This window comes from Ranitomeya variabilis, chromosome 5 (genome assembly GCF_051348905.1).
Source record: "Ranitomeya variabilis isolate aRanVar5 chromosome 5, aRanVar5.hap1, whole genome shotgun sequence".
NCBI lineage: Eukaryota > Metazoa > Chordata > Amphibia > Anura > Dendrobatidae > Ranitomeya > Ranitomeya variabilis.
The window spans coordinates 439,664,703-439,688,040 of record NC_135236.1 but is presented as its reverse complement, the minus strand read 5'-3'; the positions used below and the strand labels follow the sequence as shown (position 1 = coordinate 439,688,040).

Here is a 23,338-nt window from a genome sequence, read left to right as displayed (position 1 = left end):
TCCTAAAGGGGCAGCAATAACTGTGATGCATTTGGTGTATTGGGTTTTCTCCAAATTTGATCTACTATCAATTTAATTAGAGTGGGGTAAGTTGGTTGTGGACATCATGGATATATCTGATTTAAAGTTGTGAGTATTGCTGTATTATAAATCCTGTAGTTTTGCAGTAATGGCTCTGTCTTGTGATAGCAGCTCCCTGGAAAAAAAAATGCAGGAACACACTGTCCAATAGGGCACACCAGGGAATTTCAGTGACAGCTGCCAAGGAGCGAGGGCGCCACAGCTTTCCCCCCTAGGGTGACAACCTCTGCTGACAGGCAAAGTTACAGCATAGGATTGGTGCAGGGTCTATCAGGGTACATATATGCGATATCCTGTGATATCCTATTAATGTATCTGCATGGTTGCACATTTTGTACATTATATCTTGTTTGTCACCTTTTTTTAGTTTAAGTTCATGTTTTAAAATATTAGGTCTCCATGTGATTCCCATTCCGGCATCTTTATCCTTGTCCGAACTGCCTCCCAAATTCTACAACATGAATATTGGGTATCACTGTACCCTTAAGGGCAACGTCACATTTTAGATCTGCTAGATTAAAGTACCACTAATTCTATGAATACAGTCTGATGACTCATGTCCAACATCTGACACTAGTTTATGTGTTTGGGCACCAGCATCATTATATTCAGCTTTGGTGGTTTATTTTGGTCAAATATACGATATTTTGTATTGATTCTTTCAGGCCCAGTGTTGACTAATGCACCGATGAAACGAAACAATGATCTGACTTGTTGGATTCCTTTCGTTTTTTTAATGTGCCAGAGGTCCCCCACCAGAATAATATTTATAGCTTTTTTTTTGGAAAATCTGTACGTAGGAACTACCTGTACACAATTAAAGCATAATATACTGCAGGAACAGCTGGTTAGCCTGCAAATACCATCTGTTAGGAGCAACTATTAGGCTTTCAACATTTTTATGGGTTGTATTATGAAACAACATGAAGAACAGCCAGGGACACGGCTATGGTGTGCAATGTTAAGTTGTATCCAGAAATATTTATATAGGCTTACTTACGTAAGTATAGAGAAAATAATTCTAATGGGAGATACATTAAGGTTTTGCTGCAATAACAGAATGTGAAGTAAAAATGCTTCTTGTCCAATCAGTTATAAAATATTCAGCATGAAATAAAATTATGTATTGAGTTATAAGAATGAGCGGAAATAATAAAACAAGAGCAGGCACCAGATACATCAGATCAAATGACTTTCTAATAGGATTACAATCTATTATAAGTCCTATAAATAGTGTGCATGTTAGAAGCCATTCTAGACACAAAGAATCATTGACAATGAGAAATAGCTTCTCTTTAATTACATATATTAGATATTATGCTAAAAGGAATCAGAGGTCAGGTCAATAAAGTATTCAATGTTTCCAATGTTTTAGCAAAAATTTAATTTTACCTTTTAAAATAGATCAGAGCTGAGGTTCTTCTTATATTTGCTCGTTCAACTTGCTCTTTAGGATGTTTCCTGCACACAAAAAAAACCCTGAAATTAAAAACAAATTACAATCTCTAAAATAAATACATGAGAAGTAAAATAAAATGAATGCCACAGCTAAAGCCATTATCTTCTTTCCTATCGCAATAACAGAAATGTTACAATTGATTGATAATTTTTAATGGTCTCTACAATGGGGGAAGAGAGAAAAAGATGGAAAGATAACATTTCATTATTATGCTAAATATTGTTTCAATTGAAAATCTGCAAAATATCAGTTATTTTAGTAAGTATCGTATTCCTTACACATTATGGATGTGATATCGCTGAACCAAAATGTAACACTGAGAAATGGAAAAAGCCATTCATTCATTCATTTGAAAAATGTACACCAAAGCAACACAACTATCACAAAAGAATATAAACTAAAGTCATCCTGGATAATGCACTCGGCGGTCACAATTTCAAGCTTGTTAGGGGGTCAAAACAAGAATAGGATGGTCCAGCACCGCAGCACGTTCCTAAATATGCCTTTATATCTGCACTACACACATGCAGATCAGGCTGTCAATTAAAGTGTCAGAAAGTAATAACAGCCTTGCTCAGGGAGTAGTGAGCCGTGAATGTAATAGCTCCTTGTGCCGTCCCAAAGACTGTGAATCGAGTAGCTGCAGAGAAAATATAAGTTCATTTTCTCCCTATAGCTGCTGCTCTAGTAAGGCAGCTGTTCTAGATTGTTCCACTATTTACATGCAGAATACCCATATATGTACAGGTAAGTAGTGTTTTTGGATCTGGCAGGTTCCTTTTAAACCTCTGTGGTCATTTTACAGATGATACTATAGCACTTTATATTTCTTATTTATTTGTATTTTTCTTTAGGGGAATCATGCATTTCTATGATATTTCGATATACAGCACTGACATTTGCTATGTGGTCTGCCAGTTGCTTTAATTTTACCAGGCAGTGATTGCATGCCTGTCTAATTGTAAGATAGCAACTCCAGGGTGTTTTTCTTCCCACTGTTTGTCTGCTGTTCCTTTAGAGATAAGGAGTTTAAACTACCATCAATAGCCCCTGAGCGCTGCAAAAAGGAAAAGACACTTAGCATGAATTTGTAAAAGGAACACAAAACATATCTTCAGGGTTATCATTTAACCCCTTCATGACCCAGCCTATTTTGGCCTTAATGACCTTGCCATTTTTTGCAATTCTGACCAGTGTCCCTTTATGAGGTAATAACTCAGGAACGCTTCAACGGATCCTTGCGGTTCTGAGATTGTTTTTTCGTGACATATTGGGCTTCATGTTAGTGGTAAATTTAGGTCGATAATTTCTGAGTTTATTTGTGAAAAAAACGGAAATTTGGCGAAAATTTTGAAAATTTAGCAATTTTCACATTTTGAATTTTTATTCTGTTAAACCAGAGAGTTATGTGACACAAAATAGTTAATAAATAACATTTCCCACATGTCTACTTTACATCAGCACAATTTTGGAAAGAAAATTTTTTTTTGCTAGGAAGTTATAAGGGTTAAAATTTGACCAGTGATTTCTCATTTTTACAACAAAATTTACAAAACCATTTTTTTTAGGGACCACCTCACATTTGAAGTCAGTTTGAGGGTTCTATATGGCTGAAAATACCCAAAAGTGACACCATTCTAAAAACTGCACCCCACAAGGTGCTCAAAACCACATTCAAGAAGTTTATTAACCCTTCAGGTGTTTCACAGCAGCAGAAGCAACAAATAGGAGAAAAATTAACATTTAACTTTTTAGTCACAAAAATGATCTTTTCGCAACAATTTTTTTATTTTCCCAAGGGTAAAAGGAGAAACTGGACCACGGATGTTGTTGTCCAATTTGTCCTGAGTACGCTGATGCCTCATATGTGGGGGTAAACCACTGTTTGGGCGCACGGCAGGGCTCGGAAGGGAAGGAGCGCCATTTGACTTTTTGAATGAAAAATTGGCTCCAATCTTTAGCGGACACCATGTCGCGTTTGGAGAACCCCCGTGTGCCTAAACATTGGAGCTCCCCCACAAGTGACCCCATTTTGGAAACTAGACCCCCCAAGGAACGTATCTAGAAGCATAGTGAGCACTTTAAACCCCCAGGTGCTTCACAAATTAATCCGTAAAAATGAAAAAGTACTTTTTTTTTCACACAAATTTTCTTTTAGCCTCAATTTTTTCATTTTCACATGGGCAACAGAATAAAATGGATCCTAAAATTTGTTGGGCAATTTCTCCTGAGTACGCCAATACCTCATATGTGGGGGTAAACCACTGTTTGGGTGCACGGCAAGGCTTGGAAGGGAAGGCGCGCCATTTGACTTTTTCAATGGAAAATTAGCTCCAATCGTTAGTGGACACCATGTTGCGTTCGGAGAGCCCCTGTGTGCCTAAACATTGGAGCTCCCCTACAAGTGACCCCATTTTGGAAACTAGACCCCCCAAGGAACTAATCTAGATGTATAGTGAGCACTTAAAACCCCCAGGTGCTTCACAGAAGTTTATAACGCAGAGCCATGAAAATAAAAAAATATTTTTCTTTCCTCAAAAATGATTTTTAGCCCGGAGTTTTTTATTTTCCCAAGGATAATAGGAGAAATTGGACCCCAAATGTTGTTGTCCAGTTTGTCCTGAGTACGATGATACCCCATATGTGGGGGTAAACCACTGTTTGGGCGCACGGCAGGGCTCGGAAGGGAAGGCACGCCATTTGGCTTTTTGAATGGAAAATTAGCTTCAATCATTAGCGGACACCATGTCGCGTTTGGAGAGCCCCTGTGTGCCTAAACATTGGAGCTCCCGCACAAGTGACCCCATTATGGAAACTAGACCTCCCAAGGAACTAATCTAGATGTGTGGTGAGCACTTTGAACCCTCAAGTGCTTCACAGAAGTTTATAACGCAGAGCCATGAAAATAAAAAATTATTTTTCTTTCCTCAAAAATGATTTTTTAACCCACAATGTTTTATTTTCCCAAGGGTAACAGGAGAAATTGGACCCCAAAAGTTGTTGTGCAGTTTCTCCTGAGTACGCTGATACCCCATATGTGGGGGTAAACCACTGTTTTGGCACACGTCGGGGAGCGGAAGGGAAGTAGTGACGTTTTGAAATGCAGACTTTAATGGAATGCTCTGCGGGCGTCACGTTGCATTTGCAGAGCCCCTGATGTGCCTAAACAGTAGGAACTCCCCACAATTGACCCCACTTTGGAAACTAGACCCACAAGGGAACTTATCTAGATGTGTGGTGAGCACTTTGAACCCCCAAGTGCTTCACAGAAGTTTATAACGCAGAGCCGTGAAAATAAAAAATGTGTTTTCTTTCCTCAAAAATATTTTTTTAGCCCAGAATTTTTTAATTTTCCCAAGGGTAACAGGAAAAATTTGACCCCAAAAGTTGTTGTCCAGTTTCTCCTGAGTACGCTGATACCCCATATGTGGGGGTAAACCACTGTTTGGGCACATGGCGGGGCTCGGAAGGGAAGTAGTGACGATTTGGAATGCAGACTTTGATGGAATGATCTGCGGGAATCATGTTACGTTTGCAGAGCCCCTGATGTGCCTAAACAGTAGAAACCCCCCACAAGTGACCCCATTTTGGAAACTAGACCCCCCACGGAACTTATCTAGATGTGTGGTGAGCACGTTCAACCCCCAAGTGCTTCACAGAAGTTTACAACGCAGAGCCGTGAAAATAAAAAATAATTTTTCTTTCCTCAAAAAAGATGTTTTAGCAAGCAATTGTTTATTTTCACAAGGGTAACAGGAGAAATTGGACCCCAATATTTGTTGCCCAGTTTGTTGTGAGTACGCTGATACCTCATATGTGGGGGTAAACCACTGTTTGGGCGCACGTCAGGGATCGGAAGGGAAGTAGTGACATTTGAAATGCAGACTTTGATGGAATGGTCTGCGGGCGTCATGTTGCATTTGCAGAGCCCCTGATGTGCCTAAACAGTAGAAACACCCCACAAGTGACCCCATTTTGGAAACAAGACCCCAAAAGGATCTTATCTAGATGTGTGGTGAGCACTTTCAACCCCCAAGTGTTTCACATAAGTTTATAACGTAGAGCCGTGAAAATAAAAAATAATTGTTCTTTCCTCAAAATTATGTTTTAGCAAGTAATTTTTTTTTTTTGCAAAGGTAACAGGAGAAATTGGACCCCAATAGTTGTTGCCCAGTTTGTCCTGAGTACGCTGGTATCCCATATGTGGGGGTAAACCACTGTTTGGGCGCACGTCGGGGCTTGGAAGGGAGGGCGCACCATTTGACTTTTTGAACGCAAGATTGGCTGGAATCAATGGTGGCGCCATGTTGCATTTGGAGACCCCTGATGTGCCTAAACAGTGGAAACCCCTCAATTCTAACTTCAACACTAACCCCAACACACCCCTAACCCTAATCCCAACTGTAGCCATAACCATAATCACAACCCTAACCCCAACACACCCCTAACCACAACCCTAATCCCAACACACCCGTAACCCTAAATCCAACCCTAATCCTAACCCTAATCCCAACCCTACCCACAACTGTAACCCCAACACAACCCTAACCCTATCCTTAACCCTAACCACAAGCCTAATCTTAACCCTATTTCCAACCCTAGCCCTAATTCCAACCCTAAGGGTACCGTCTCACATAACGATTTACCAACGATCACGACCAGCGATACGACCTGGCCGTGATCGTTGGAAAGTCATTGTGTGGTCGCTGGGGAGCTGTCACACAGACCGCTCTCCAGCGACCAACGATGCCAAGGTCCCAGGTAACCAGGGTAAACATCGGGTTACTAATCGCAGGGCCGCGCTTAGTAACCCGATGTTTACCGTGGTTACTAGCGTAAAAGTAAAAAAAAAAAAACGTACATACTCACATTTCGGTGTCCTTCAGGTCCCTTGCCGTCTGCTTCCCGCTCTGACTGAGTGCCGCCATACAGTGAGAGCAGAGCGCAGCGGTGACGTCACTGCTGTGCTGTGCTCTCACTTTCCGGCCGGCAGACAGTCATAGCGGGAAGCAGACGGCAAGGGACCTGAAGGACACCGAAATGTGAGTATGTACGTTTTTTTTTTTTTTTTACTTTTACGCTGGTAACCACGGTAAACATCGGGTTACTAAGCGCGGCCCTGCGCTTAGTAACCCGATGTTTACCCTGGTTTCAAGTGAATGCATCGCTGGATCGCTGTCACACACAACGATCCAGCGATGACAGCGGGAGATCCAGCGACGAAAGAAAGTTCCAAACGATCTGCTACGACGTACGATTCTCAGCAGGGTCCCTGATCGCTGCTGCGTGTCAGACACAGCGATATCGTATGGATATCGCTGGAACGTCACGGATCGTACCGTCGTAGCGACCAAAGTGCCACTGTGAGACGGTACCCTAACTCTAATTCCAACCCTAACCCTAAGGCTATGTGCCCACTTTGCGGATTCGTGTGAGATTTTTCCGCACCATTTTTGAAAAATCCGCAGGTAAAAGGCACTGCGTTTTACCTACGGATTTACAGCGGATTTCCAGTGTTTTTTTGTGCGGATTTCACCTGCGGATTCCTATTGAGGAACAGGTGTAAAACGCTGCGGAATCCGCACAAAGAATTGACATGCTGCGGAAAATACAACGCAGCGATTCTGCATGGAATTTTCCGCACCATGGGCACAGCGGATTTGGTTTTCCTTAGGTGTACATGGTACTGTAAACCTGATGGAAAACTGCTTCGAATTCGCAGCGGCCAATCCGCTGCGGATCCGCGGCCAATCCGCTGCGAATCCGCGGCCAATCCGCTGCGTATCTGCTGCCGATCTGCTGCGTATCCGCGGCCGATCCGCTGCGGATCCGCTGCATATCCGCTGCCGATCCGCTGCGTATCCGCGGCCGATCCGCGGCCGATCCGCTGCCAATCCGCTGTGTATCCGCTGTGTATCCGCTGCGGATCCGCTGCGGATCCGCTGCCGATCCGCTGCCGATCCGCGGGCCGATCCGCTGCCGATCCGCTGCGGATCCGCTGCGTATCCGCTGCCAATCCGCTGCGTATCCGCTGCGTATCCGCTGCGTATCCGCTGCGTATCCGCTGCGTATCCGCTGCCGATCCGCTGCCGATCCGCGGCCGATCCGCTGCGGATCCGCTGCCGATCCGCTGCGTATCCGCTGCGTATCCGCTGCCGATCCGCTGCCGATCCGCTGCCGATCCGCTGCCGATCCGCTGCCGATCCGCGGCCGATCCGCTCTGTGTGCACATGCCATAACCCTACCCCTAACCCTACCCGTAACCCTAACCCTACCCCTAACCCTACCCCTAGTTCTAACCCTAGTTCTAACCCTAACCCTAGTGGAAAAAGAAAAAAAAAAATGTCTTTATTTTATTATTGTCCCTATGGGGGTGATAAAGGGGGGGGGGGTATTTATTATTTTTTTTATTTTGATCGCTGTGATAGAACCTACCACAGCGATCAAAATGTACCTGTAAGGAATCTGCCGACTGGCAGATTCGGCGGGCGCACTGAGCATGCGCCGGCCATTTTCCAAGATGGCGGCGCCCAGCGAGGAGACGGCCGGACACCGGGAGGATCGGTAAGTATGAAGGGGTGGTGGGGGGGGTGATCGGAGCACAGGGGGGGTAATCGGAGCACAGGGGGGGTGAATACTAACAAGGAGGGAGCGGACAGGAGGACGGGGGAGCCGGCAGGCGGACGGAGGGGACCGGACCCCATAACAGAGGCCTGGGGGGGCGATCGGTGGGTGTGGGGGGGGTCACGTGAATATTTCCAGCCATGGCCGATGATATTGCAGCATCGGCCATGGCTGGATTGTAATATTTCACCAGTTTTTTAGGTGAAATATTACAAATCGCTCTGATTGGCAGTTTCACTTTCAACAGCCAATCAGAGCGATCGTAGCCACGGGGGGGTGAAGCCACCCCCCCTGGGCTGAAGCACCACTCCCCCTGTCTCTGCAGATCGGGTAAAATAGGAATTAACCCCTTCACCCGATCTGCAGGGACGCGATCATTCCATGACGCATACGCTGCGTCATAGGTCGGGAAGGCACAGACTTTCATGACGCAGCGTATGCGTCAAAGGTCGGGAAGGGGTTAAAGAGCTTAGATTCCTGGACTTCTTTCTCCACTTTATACTCCTGTATTTCAGCTTTGGGCAATATGTTTTATTTTTTATTCGTGTGACAAGATATCCTCTGGTCTTAGTTTGTTTCATGTTATGTGTTATATTTGATAGCCTATACATGAAAAAAACCCGGTATATCACTTATATTTCACATGATAAAAGCTGAGCAATGTATCTTTGTAAACTCTAACTCTGTGTTTTTGCCTTTAATTACATTGAAAATATTTGTATTCAAAGTTTATTTTATTTTTCTATAGAGAATGCCAGTTATATGATCCTATTAAACTAAACTATTGCAAGAACCACTGAGGAGTAAACCCAGTATATACTTAAAGCAAATATATAGCAAATGAATATCATATTTGATATTTAAAAAAAAAAAATGGTGCTAAAAGTTTTATCTTGGTTTAGGAAACATATATCCAGTAAGGATGCATTGGCCTTTAATAAGGACACATTGGTGCTTTCGTACACCACGATTCGATGGATTTTATGACTTTCTGGTAATTGAACAAAGGAGTTTTATCTGGACCGCTGGATACCACTATATTTATTTGGACACCTAACAGTACCTATTTGAAATTCTTTTTCAGTGTATCCAGAAGAAGCAAGTGCACATGCAAGGAGCTGGTTCATTGCCTGTATCTGACATTTCAAATTACCCTATAAAGAAATGTTATGATAATTATGACACTAATCACCCCTCACGAACAAGCCATGAAAGCAGGGTTGTCAAACATTCCAGGATCAGATACCAAGAGACATCATAGTAAGCAAAAGGGAATAGACAATGGTGGATCAGAGAAAAGGGGCTAGGCAAACAGATGGTCAGAACAAGGTCAAAGGTCAGGAATCAATAGATCAACAAACAGAGCTTTTAGGAATACAAGTCAGAGCACCAGCAAGAAAATGCTGTGATTGTCAGAGATCTGGGCATGACTGTTTAGCTAAGTAGCTGGATAATCATTTAGAACAGGGAACACCTGAAGGAAGCTCAGCAGCTTCCAGTCTCAGATTGTATAGCTGAACTGCCTATCAAAACATTGACAGCTCAGCAGGCTCCTGCACTAGACAAGACAACTGAGCTGTCATTTAGATTGGACAACTGAGCTGTCAGACACTGAGGGGAGGAATTGTGATAGTAATATAGAGATCTGTTCAGAGGGGGCAGTGATTTGGGTAATTCATCAAGACTAGCATTTTATTAAATTGGGCTGAACAAAATTCCAGCTACAGTTAGAGGTGACTAATTTATTAACAGGGCAACACCTCTTAATAAAATAGTAGCACCTATTGCTGTGCACATACCAGAAAATAAAATATACACAGACTAAGTAAAAAGTTAAAAAGTGACATACTATCATCAAATGCAGTAAGCACTATATATATGATTTTTATTATGCAAGAAACTGACTCAGGGGTAATGATACTTTTCAGCTGTAGGACCCCCATGCGGTAGATTATATAGAAAATACTTTGATTTTAATAACATGCAGAAAAGTTTAGTTTCAACAGTGATGGCAATGCTAACAAATTGGACACTCGCTGTGAAGTTGCTCCTTACTTATTGGGGTTTGAACAGTAGGATAGTCTGAGTTTATCTTATTTGAAACTTCTTACCGAAAGTAAATTATCAAAGCAAGACAAACTGTAAAAAGTTGTTTTACCCCTTCCTGACCTGGCAATTTTCCATTTTTGCCCTTTCATTATTTCCTCCCCTTCTTCCAAGAGCCATATCTTTTTTGTACTTTTCAGTCAATATATCCGTATGAGGGTTTGTCTTTTTGTGCAATGAATTGTAGCTTTGAATGATACCATTCATTTTACCATGCAATGTAAAAAAAAAGTAAAAAAAAAATACAAGTGTGGCAAGACTGAAATTAATTCCCTCAATTCTGGCAATATGATCTAGAGGTCAATATGAATACGACAATATTAAGTATTTATTGCTTTTTTATTTAAGTGGTAAAAATGTGCAAATATGTAAAATAAAATCTTGCTTGTGTTGCCTTTTCTTAGACCTGTAAACTTTAAATTTTTTGGTCGATGATGCTGTGTGAAGACATTTTCTTTGCATGCCAATCTGATGTGTTTATTGATAGAATTTTGGGGTAGATACATCTTGAACCCTTCTGATTGCATTTTTTGGCAGTGTTGCAGGGTCTAAAAAAACCACTAGTGTTTTGGTGTTTTCATTCTTTTCATTTTAAAGTTCACCGATTGGGTTAATTTATTTTATATTTTAAAGCATTGTACTTTTTAAGATACAGTGATGCCACATATACATTTGTCAATTTTTTTTTAAATTTCTTTATTTTTAATGGGGCAAAAGCCAAATGATTCGAATTTTCATTTTTTTCAAGTTTTTTTTTTAAATATGGTATGTTGAAACTATAGCTGTTTTCAAAGTTAGGTATATTGGCATAATTGAACAAATATATGTGTACATTATAAAACCACATTATGAGGGAATAACCCTTTAATTAAGACTGCATTAAGTTATTGTGGTGCAGTAAAAGGTGTAGTGCTGGACGGAAGATATATTTCTCCCAGCAGGATAAGTTTTGGCCTGTTATTTTCCTAAGGTTGAGGACCTGCAGTGATGTCACGATCATGTGACCAGCCCATGTGATGGGTACCTCACCTGTGGGTGTGGCTATAGACTATGTAATGGAGTTTCTTTTGTTTGGCACATGTTATTCTGGGGATGGAATTAGGCTGGAAGGAGCCTGAACTGTTTTTCTCTCCCACACATGTCACAAAGTCACAAAGGTTCGTGATATGACTGTTAGCAACCCTGGGAATGGCACCTGGCGGAAGCCGCTGACTTGGCAGCCGCTTAGTTAAGCCCGTCCCGTGTAAGGGTGAGTCTGAGACCAGTGGTTCTCCAAGCTGGAGTATATTTGTTTTTCCTCTTACTTTCTGTCTCGGACTGTTTAAAGTGACAATAAACCACTGAAGTTTGGACTGGAAGCCTGTGTGTTGCCTCATTACTGCAGCCCTACCATTGCTCACCTGAGCCAATCCCTACATTATGTTGAGCTTCGTTTTCATACTTCATTAAACTTTTACCATTTTCAAAACATTTTCCTCTAAGGTTATGTGTCCACAGTCCATAATCACGGTGCTTTGGATGGAGCGGAAAACCTGCTCCGCCCAAAGCACCGCCCCCTTCTGTAAGCATTGTGACTCCGGATGTGTTCATTGAACACATCCGGAATCGCCACACCCCATACATAGGGCCCTGTGATTTACCTTGTGGCGACGGAGCGTTGCCGCAAGGTAAACAGACATGCTGCAGTCTAAAAAGATGCACTGCATGTCCATTAACGCAAGGCCGCTGGATGCGAGTTCGCACGCATAGTGGAGACGGGATTTCATAAAATCCCCTCCACTATGCTGTAACATCTGGATGCTTCGGGTTGAACGCTGCGGCTGTACGCAGCGTTCAATCCGCAGCTAATCCAGATGTAATACTGATTGTGGACACATCCTAAAAAATTAGTCCCCTTAAAAAGAGGCAAAGAGACCATGATTATTTTCACTTACATCTGACTTTCATTATTAAAAAGAGTCTGTCAGCCTCAAAATGCAAAATAAACTTCTAAGACATTTATATAGGGTACTAAGTCCCTCTAACAACCATGGTAGCAGTGCATATTTTAGTGTACTGGTGGCTGAAAAACTGACTTTATCTCCTTAACCCCTTTCCGACATCAGCCGTAATAGTCCACTGATGTGAGACACCCCCCTTTGATGTGGCCTCCGGCGCTTAGCCCACATCTTTCCCGCCACATCAGCTGTTTTGAACAGGTGACATGTGCCCTGAACAGTCGCGGGTGGAATCACGATCCATCCACGGCTATTAACCCGTTAAATGCCGCTGTCAAACGCTGCATTTAACATGCACTTCTGGCATTCATGCCTGAAATCCGCCCATCGGTGACCCCTGTCACATGATCGCGGGTCACCGATGAGTTGGCAAACAGGTCTCCTGGAGACATCTATGGTTGTCACTGCTGAATTGCTATGAGCACCACCCGATGGTCGGCGCTCATAGCAAATGAGGTTTTCTGCTACATACAGGTGATCTGATCATCGCCTTTATGTAGAACAGCTGATTAGGTTATGGCAGCTTCTGGTCTCCCATGGAGACTATTGAAGCATGCCAAAAGTTAAAAAAAAAGTTTTTAAAAGTATATAAAAAAAAACATTTCAAATTCAAAATAAAAAAATATCAAACCTACGCATATTTGGTATCACCGCGTTCAGAACTGTCCCATCTATCAATAAAAAAAGGATTAACTTGATTGCTAAACAGCATAGTGAGAAAAAAGAAAAAAATGCCAGTATTATGTTTTTTTTGGTTGCCGTAACATTGCATTAAAATGCAATAACAGGCGATCAAAAGATCTTAGCTGCACCAGAATGGTATTATTAAAAATGTCAGTGCAGCACGTCAAAAGTAAGCCCTTACCCAACCCGAGATCACGAATAGTGGAGACTCTATGGGTATCAAAAAATGGCACAATTTTTTTTTAACAAAGTTTTGATTTTTTTTTCACCACTTAGATAAAAAAGAACCTAGACATGTTTGATGTCTATGAACTCTTAATGACCTGGAGAATCATAATGGCAGGTCAGTTTTAGCATTTAATGAACCTAGTAAAGAAGCAGAACAAAAAACTACTGTGGGATTTCACTTTTTTTGCAATTTTACTGCACTTGGAATTTTTTTCCCATTTCCAGTACATGATATGTTAAAACGATTGGTGTGATTCAAAAGTACAACTCGGTCCGCAAAAAATAAGCCCTCACATGGCCATATTGATGGAAAAATAAAAAAGCTATGGCTCTGGGCAGAAAGGGAGCATAAAACGAAAACGCAGAACTGAAAATACCTCCGGTCATGCAGGGGTTAATGACAACCAATACGAGTTAAAACTGACCTGCGATATAAGAGAATAACATCCCCATACAGGTGACAATCCAGCAGCTGTCGGCTGTACACTATAGCTGTCAACTTGCTGCATCAGCCACAATCAGTGTTGGCACCGACCATGGCCATTTAACCCATGCTGCTGTCAATAGTGACTAAAGCATCTAGATGGTTAACAGTGTGTGGGCTCTCATTCTTAAAGCCTTTTTCCGGGAAGAAGAACTATCGAAATGCGCGTAGGGGTTTCTACACTGGTTCTATGAGCGAGTACAGAGGTAATTATGATCTTTTGACTATGCCTTAGATGGGGTCATGCCTGGCAATTCTTGCAAACACTGTATACGTTATGACCTGGGTGCTATGCAATATATGGGTTGTAACTATATTCATGAGTAGTTAATACAATTGCATATCATGAAATAAGCCTTATAGGCTATTTGGGTAGCCAGCTACATATGTATATTGGCACTTTAATATAGTAGATTTATTCCCCAGGCAATTCATTCTTTGACATAAATATATATGATTGGGTTCTGGTAATAGGTTATGTAATGAGGTATTTCATGTATTTTAAGCCTGCTGTTACTCAATATCTGTACCGCACATAGAGTCAGTTTTGGATTGGAGGCATTTTTTGACATTATGTGAATGTATTTGAAAGTGAAGAAAAAATACTTTATTCTATTTATTAATAAATTTCTTTGTTTGAACCAAACATTCTGTGGCTTGGTTAATAACTTGTGAGGCCTTTTTTTTGGTTGCATAGTTTTTATAGGGTCTAAATATTCTATATAACTGTTTAAATCATGTATTTTTTATTTTGATGGTGACAGTCTGTCTTTAGAGTTTTATTCTAAGTACACTATTTGACTCTTCAGATAAAAATTGACCACTTTTGGTAGGTAGAGCCAGTGTAGATGAGTAACACCCAACAAAGTATGCTATTTCAAATATGTTCTTACCAAGTTCACTAAATGGCACAATTTGTCTGTTGTCAGAGTTCTTCAGATCCTTCAACATGCTCATTTTCCAACTTTGAGAACTGACTGTTCACTGTCTGATACATCTGACCCCCTGACCATTGTCAAAAGATATCAATGTTAATTACTTCTCCTATGGGTGGTTTTAACATTATGGCTGATTGGTATATAGATATATATTGAGATGAACCCTGCATTGAACATGGACATGATGACCCTGGAGGACCCTTCCATCTCTAACATTACATGATTCTATGTTTAGCTGCAACCACAGTTAAAAACATGAACTATATTACTACAGATTGGTCGTGAAATATGTCCACCATAATTAACTCGCAGTATCATCTTTCTAATCTTAGTTACAACAAAATCAGGATTTCACACTAATTCTGTACATGGAAAGGACAGATCAATATTATCTAATCGAGGGAACTTCACTGCATTCTGCATAATAAGTGAAATGCAATGAAAGGTCATAGATCAGTTCAGCTGTAGTTAAGCATCAGATACTCAATGACCATATACTAGAACATAGACAACATTTCATTCTAAAGTGTTAAATGATAAAAACTGTAGTAATTAGGTTTTAGCTTAAATTACTGCATTATTTGAAACTATATAAGGAGATGTAATGTTTCATAAATTCTGTCACAATTAATCTGTAGAAGAGATTTAACCTGTTAGGCAGCTTTCACACTAGCGTCGGTACGGGCCCGTCGCAGTGCATCGGGCCGATGTACCGACGCATGCTGTGAGATAAATGCCCGACGTGGGCAGCGGAAGCAGTCTTATGACGCTTCCACTGCCCCATTGCAAGGTCCGGGGAGGAGGGGACGGAGTTTCGGCCGCGCATGCGCGGTCGAAAATGGCAGACTTGACGCACAAAAAAAGTTACATGTAATGTTTTTTTGTGCCGGCGGTCCGCCAAAACACAACACAACCAACGCACGACGGTTGCGACGTGTGGCAATACATCGCAATGCGTCGGTAATGTAAGTCTATGGGGAAAAAACGCATCCTGCAGACAACTTTGCAGGATGCGTTTTTTCTCCTGAACGACACATTGCGACGTATTCCAAACGACGCTAGTGTGAAAGTAGCCTAACCCAAGTCCTGCGACTAATTCAGACATTAACTCTAACTTGATTGATATCATATACTTTAGTTATTATGTTTTACATATTCTCTGCAAATAATTTACAATTATACATTCTTTTTGCCTTGTGTTATTAGTATGTGGTAAATTAGCCAATTTAGAAGCTGAACCTATTATATTAAGGGGGTGCTCCAACTGTTAGAGTCTATTCTTTTTTAAACCAACATAACTGACTTGAATAATTTTCCTAATGTTCCTGATAAGGTCATAGTGTTCCATTACTTAAAGCTCATGTTCACATTTAAATACCTTTTTTTAACTTACATTTTGATTTAACATCTATGCAAAATCTGAACATACATTGCATTACTTATTAATCATGTTCATTTAATTTGTCAATAAACTTATATAATCTAGAAGAAGAGATATGAGAAAGCAGATTATCAAGACAAAGAGGTAGGAAAACAGAACATCCACAATTTATGGAAAGAGTAGTTTCTTTATTGGTAATTTGGAAATTTGATTTGCATCATATAAATTTGATGATAAAAAAGTAATAAACTCTTATACTCACCTCACCTTGGTCCTACCCTTTCTTGTCCCATCCACACATCTCCTCTCTAGGTTATCTGATCAACTCCTCTTTAGTCTTCTTATCTCGCTAGCATTTCACACTGCTGACTTGGCACATGGAGTGGAAACCAAGTCATTGACTTTAACAACATGTGCCACACTCTGTGCGGCAACATGAGACGAGATACATACAAATGAGCAATGTACCGCATGTGACTACATGGAATTAGTTAGTCGCACTGCCTCATTCTTTTAACTCCGTCTCCGACCCCATTTTGCTGGATTCATGCAAATTGTGTCCCCAAAACTTAAGATTTGTTAGAGTATGAAGATAGGAAAAATTTGTGGTGAATTTGATTAATTTAGAATCAATTTGCTCATCTCTATTCATAAAAGTTTTAAAGGTGTGCTATGAAAGTGTATTATAATTCCCCAAGCTCTTTAAAGACATGTCAAGTTATTACACAGGAGTTTCTGGTTTGAGACCTCTATCAACAAATTGGAGAAGAGATCAGCTACGCTTAGCATCCCTGTCTCTAAAACATGTATTTTTATGACAGCGATTGTTCATTGAGTTAATGAAAAATAGTGTTATACTCCATTTCCTTGGTGCAGAATCTCTATCAATACAGAGCACAATTCTCCAAACCCCCACAAACAATCCTGTTGGCCCTTCACCATCACAAGGGTGCGGAGCTTTATGCACATTGCATTCCACTGCTGTACTGCATATTTGAAAAACAAACCTTCCTCTAGTGTTAGGGTCGTGACCGACCCATTTAGGTTTTAAATGCATACAAATTCTACATACATTTGTTTATTGCATCAAGACTTTTTGACTTTTTCAGGAACTTATTTTAAAACAAAATACAATAAAATAAAACTATTTTACTAAATTGTAAAATGCTCTTATTAAAATTATAACATTTGTGTTGTTGGGGTCAATTTCGACCCAGGTCTAATATAAGAGTAAAAAAACAATAATAAGTCCCAAAACTGAGCTCATAAACACAATATAAACCAACAGCCCACAGCCAGCTCTACCTCCAACAACTTGAGTTAGGGACATGTCCAGGCATGTATGGCCAAATCAGCTTAGAGTTGGTACTTTGCAGAGTATACATCTCCAGTTTACACATGCAACAATGAGGAGAAGATTTGATGTAAGCCAAATTCTAGATTATACCTTAGATGATAATGAATCAGAGGACACACAGCAGCAAACTGATACAGATGAACAGGTTTCTGAGGAGGAAGATGATGTGGAGTATCAACTGGAAGACACAGACAGTTCTGATCAGTCTGATGAGGAGGTCACTGGTGCTGAAGCTGCTCCCGCTGAAAGATTCAAATCCAAAAGTGGCAAGATCAGTTGGAGCTCAGTACCTCCAGATGTACATGGCAGGGCAGATGCTGCAAATGTCATAAAAATGACCCCTGGGATCACAAGGTTTGCTGTGACAAGAGTAAGTGACATCAAGACATGTTTTGATCTGTTTATGCCATTGTCAATAAAAAAAGTCATTATTGCTATGACAAACCTTGAAGGAAAAAAAGTCCACGGCAACATGTGGAATGACCTTCATGATGATGTCCTGGATGCCTATATTGGTGTTCTTCTCCTTGCTGGAGTGTACAAATCCTGCAATGAGGCCACTGATAGTCTCTGGGACGCATCGACAGGCAGGAATATTTTCCGGGCAACAATGTCACTTCAAAAGTTTCAAATGATATCAAGAGTCCTCAGATTTGACAACAGAGACACCAGAACAAAATCTGACAAACTTGCTCCCATCAGGGATGTTTGGGAGAAATGGGTGCAGCTCCTTCCACTGATGTTCAACCCAGGGCCAGAGCTGACAGTAGATGAACGTTTTCTCCCTTTCCGTGGAAAATGCCCCTTCCTGCAATACATGCCAAGTAAGCCAGGCAAATATGGTGTTAGGGTTGGCGGAACGCACCGAATATATTTATTAATGAGATAGGTGCGTTTGCAACCCGGGATCCACCGTGCAGGAAAGAACCTGCTGCTAAGTAAGGTGGTGAAGTAAATTAGCATAAACGAACTCTGTTACTTCGCAGAGCCCATAGTAAAGAGGATGCTGTGCCCTGTTTAGCTCACATGGAACACAGCTACTGAGTAGAGCCGACAGTGGTCATGCAGTCCCAACCAAACATGCTGCTCCTCTCCGGTGGAGCCGGAATTCTAATGGCTATTTGCCAGCCCTGAATTCACTCATGAGAAACTCCTCGCTGGAGGTGCCAGCATTCTAGGGGCTTATTTCAGCCGGGTCCCTGACTGCATACACACAAAAACTCCTTGCCGGATGTGCCAGCATTCTAGGGGCTTATTTCAGCCGGGTCCCTGACCACACACATGACCACACTGGCGCTGAGCTCATACATATTTGATACTAGCGCATGGCCGTGTGGTCATGAGAACCCTCTATAGTCGCAGCACCTATAGGACCTTCCAAGAAGGACCAATGGAAATTGCTGCAGTACCTGAGCATGTGACCCTAGACCTCCACTGAGAGATCTTGCCCTGGGCATGCTCAGTGTGTGCAAAGCAGGACTTAGTCCTATCACCTACAGGACCTTCCAAGATGGACCAATGGAAGTTGCTGCAGTACCTGAGCATGTGACCCTAGATCTCCACTGAGAGATCTTGCCCTGGGCATGCTCAGTGTGTGCAAAGCAGGACTTAGTCCCCGAAAAGCCTGCTCGCCGCAGAACAGTGCAGGGTACAATAGTAAAGCCTGGAGAGGCAGCAGTAACCCTTTGCACAGTATCAGATTCAGTGAGACCCTGGGACCGACGTCTCTGCTGAGCAGGCTCCACTGCAGCCGATGCAGAATGGGAGACCGCAGCAGACATGGCTCGAGATTCCCCCTGTGCAGTGGCGGGAACTCAACTCCTAACATTCGGCATAAAAATCTGGGCAGCCTGTGATGCAAAATCTAGCTATGCATGGAATCTACAGATTTACACAGGCAAGTCTGCAAGCGGCATCCCTGAAAAAAACCAAGGAAAACGTGTAGTCCTTGATATGGCTACTGGACTGCAGGGTCACAACATTACTTGTGACAATTTTTTTACCAGCTATGACCTTGGACAAGAACTTCTCAGGAGGAAAATCACCATGGTGGGCACAGTGAAAAAAAACAAACCTGAGCTGCCCACTGAATTGTTGCAGATGAAGATCCTGGACTATAACAAAAACAAAGGAGGAGTGGACAACCTGGACAAGCTGACTGCCACCTACAACTTGCCAGCGAATGACTAGGAGATGGCCAATGGTTGTATTTTACAACATCCTTGATGTGTCAGCATGCAATTCATTTGTGTTGTGGACCCACATTCACCAAGGATGGAATTCAAAGAAAAAAAACAAGCGGAGGATGTTTCTTGAGGAACTAGGAAGATCCCTTGTCAAGGCGCACATTGACCAAAGGGAACAAGTGCCCCGAGACCCAGCCTCTGCAGCCTTGGTCCGACAACTCCAGAGCTCAACAAGTGCTTCATCCACACCCACAGCAACACAAAGAGCATTATCACCAGCATCCTCCTCAACCAGCCCTTCCTCAACATCAACCACAACAGCCACAAACCCAGTGAGACCACCTGATTCTAAAAGAAAGAGGTGTCAGGTCTGCCCTAGCAATAAGGACATATTAAACTAGAAGTATATCATACTAGGAACTATAAAAACTTTTAGTGAAAATAAATTCCCTTAAAACAACAATTTATTTATAAATCTTTAAAAATTACACCAACCCAGTGATCTCTCGGCAGAAAAAAAGATTTGTCAAAGATAATAAAATGACCAAGGTCTAGCGTATACCCTGCATATATTCTTATCTGTCACCTGCCTTGCTGTGGGGGTTGGCACCCTAGATAATGATTTTTTGGCACCCCCACTCAACGTGGACTATCCCTCACTGCCCTATCTCACCCTATTATAAAGGTGGGAAAACAGTAATATAAGAACAGAGATGAAGAAAAGAAAAAAAATGGTCACAAAAAATAAAAAAACACAATATAATCAAAATTAGCAAAAAAGACAAGAGCGGGACAAATAATACAATTATTTCAGGGTTACAGCCCTTACACTATAGTTAGCAACTATCGTAGTGTAAGGGCTGTTCCAGGCAGTTGTCTAATAATTAGTGTTGATCATTCTGATACTGCAAATATCGGGTATCGGCCGGTATTTTTGCGATATCGGAAATCGGAATTGGAAGTTCCTATAGTGAAATTATGCAGTATAATGAAGTGTGGGCAGTGCGTGGGCGGTGCGTGGGCGGAGACTGCGTGTGTGCACATGTGTGGGCGCTGTCTGTGCGTGACCGTGGGGCTCTCTGCGTGTGTGCTGGGGCTCTATGCAGCGTGCGGGGTCTCTGTGCGGCATGCGGAATGTCTCTGTGTTGCGTGCGGAGTGTCTCTGTGCAGTGTGCGGGGTGTCTCTCTGCAGCGTGCGGGATGTCTCTGTGCGGCGTGCGGGGTGTCTCTGTGCGGCTTGCGGGATCTCTGTGCGTGGTGTCTCTGTGCAGCGTGGGGGGGTCTCTGTGTGGCGTGCGGGGTGTCTGCGGTGTTCAGGGGGGTCTCTGTGCGGCGTGCGGGGTCTCTGTGTGGCGTGCAGGGTCTCTGTGCGGCGTGCGGGGTGTCTGCAGCGTGCGGGGTCTCTGTGCGGCATGCGGGGTCTCTGTGTGGCGTGCAGGGTGTCTCTGCGGCGTGCGGAGTGTCTCAGTGCGGGCATCATCTGATGGGACTACAAATCCCATCGGACGATGCCTGCTACACTGACAGTGATTGGCACATTGGCCAATGATGGGACAGTAGTAGTCCCATCATCCGGCTAATGTGTTGAATGAAAAAAAAATACTACATACATACATACATACATGCTACATTCATACATGCTACATACATGCTACATACATACATGCTACATACATACATGCTACATACATGCTACATACATACATGCTACATACATGCTACATACATGCTACATACATGCTTAAATACTACATACATACTACATGCATACATACATACTACATACATGCTACATACATGCTACATACATGCTACATACATACTACATACATTCATACTGCATACATGCTACATACATGCTACATACATGCTACATACATGCTACATACATACTACATACATACTGCGTATATACGTACATACATACATACATACTACATACATACTACATACATACTGCATATATACATACATTACATACAGTACAGACCAAAAGTTTGGACACACCTTCTCAGTTAAAGATTTTTCTGTATTTTCATGACTATGAAAATTGTAAATTCACACTGAAGGCATCAAAACTATGTATTAACATATGTGGAATTATATACTTAACAAAAAAGTGTGAAACAACTGAAAATAGGTCTTATATTCTAGGTTCATCAAAGTAGCCACCTTTTGCTTTGATGACTGCTTTGTACACTCTTGGCATTCTCTTGATGAGCCTCCTCCAGCTCTTCACACGGTGCAACTGGTACCACTTCTTTGCATCCTTTACATCTCCGGCAACGGGAGGACTTTTCCTTCTGGTGGGGCTCTTCTTTACTGTACTCCCTTGCTTCCTCAGAGTCACAGTCACCAGCATAGTCTGTGTCATACCCCACAGTATGGTGAACCCCCAAGTCACACTCTTTCCAGGTGTCAGCTCCACACGTTTTTTCTACCACATCACTAACAGTCATATTGTGGCACACATTAGGTGATGTCATGTCCGTAAGTTGGGACCCTCCACCATTTTCCTTGGTCACACCTGACTTAGGACTGTCAACTATAGGGGGTGCATTCTCTGCATTCATCTTCATACACATCAATTCCACAGACACTTTCCTTTTTATCCACCAGTCCCACTGGGTTTCCAAATCTCGCCCTATTACCATAGTGTACAGTAAGTCTGGGACTACTCTTACATCGTGACACGTGGACTCCTCTGTCATGTCAATATAGAGGCAGGCTGCCAAATGTCCTTTAACGTCCCCACCTGTGTCATTCACTCTTGTCCCTAACCCAGGTGACACAGTGTATTCAGAAGGGGTTCTCAGCAAAGTCGCTTTACTCCCTGGGTCTATCAGTCCTATCACACATTCACCATCCAACAAAAAGGAGCACTGTCGTGATAAACCATTAGCTGAGCAATCCACAATATAGCATGGACTTGCATAATACAATTTCCCCTGGGGCCCACCGGTCTGCGTCACCTGTTGTGAATTTGGATTCTGGGCTCCCCCGGTGGCTACTGGTGGAATTGAACTGGTGTCTTCATCTTCTCTGTTCACCTGTTCCCATCAAGATGTGGGAGTCGCTATATAACCTTGCTGCTCTGTTAGTTGCTTGCCGGTCATCAATGTTATCAGAAGCCTCTCTGTGCTTGTTCCTGCTCCTAGACAACTACTAGATAAGTGGGACTCTTGTCCATGTTTGTTTTTGCATTTTGTTCCAGTTCACAGCTGTAGTTTCGTTACTGTGTCTGGAAAGCTCTTGTGAACGGGAATTGCCACTCTGGTGTTATGAGTTAATGCCAGAGTTTTAAAGTAATTTCTGGATGGTGTTTTTTGATAGGGTTTTCAGCTGACCATGAAAGTGTCCTTTCTGTCTTCTGCTATGTAGTAAGTGGACCTCAAATTTGCTAAACCTATTTTCATACTACGTTTGTTATTTCATCTCAACTCACCGCCAATACATGTGGGGGGCCTCTGTCTCCTTTCGGGGTATTTCTCTAGAGGTGAGCTAGGACTAATATTTTCCTCTGCTAGCTTTATTTAGTCCTCCGGCTGGGCTGGGCATCTAGAATCAACGTAGGCATGCTACCCGGCCACTGCTAGTTGTGCGTTAGGTTTAGTTCATGGTCAGCTCAGTTCCCATCTTCCAAGAGCTAGTTCCTATATATGCTTATGCTATGTTCTCTTGCCATTGAGATCATGACAGTTTGACCGGCCCGCAAAGTGTTAATTGTTTGGGCTGAAGCAGGAGAAAAAGAAGTGTTGAAGGGAAATTTTTTTTTTTTTTCCCCTCAGAGTTTGGCTGCCTAGCCCTTAATTG

General features: G+C 42.2%; 1 protein-coding gene across 13 annotated transcripts in view; it reads right to left on the bottom strand.

Moving 5' to 3' along the window:
• SYT1 (synaptotagmin 1) overlaps positions 1–23,338 on the bottom strand; it is a 1,039,255-nt gene that overhangs the window by 460,487 nt on the left and 555,430 nt on the right. For 10 of the 13 annotated variants that reach the window (XM_077265350.1, XM_077265357.1, XM_077265361.1 and 7 more), the window contains one exon: positions 1,474–1,542. The exons of 1 other annotated variant lie outside the window; for it this stretch is intronic. The gene's annotated coding sequence lies outside the window, so the exon portion shown is untranslated. Of the gene's footprint in view, positions 1–1,473; positions 1,561–23,338 lie in introns of all 13 variants that reach the window. 2 more of the 13 variants (XM_077265356.1, XM_077265352.1) reach the window with 1 other exon arrangement.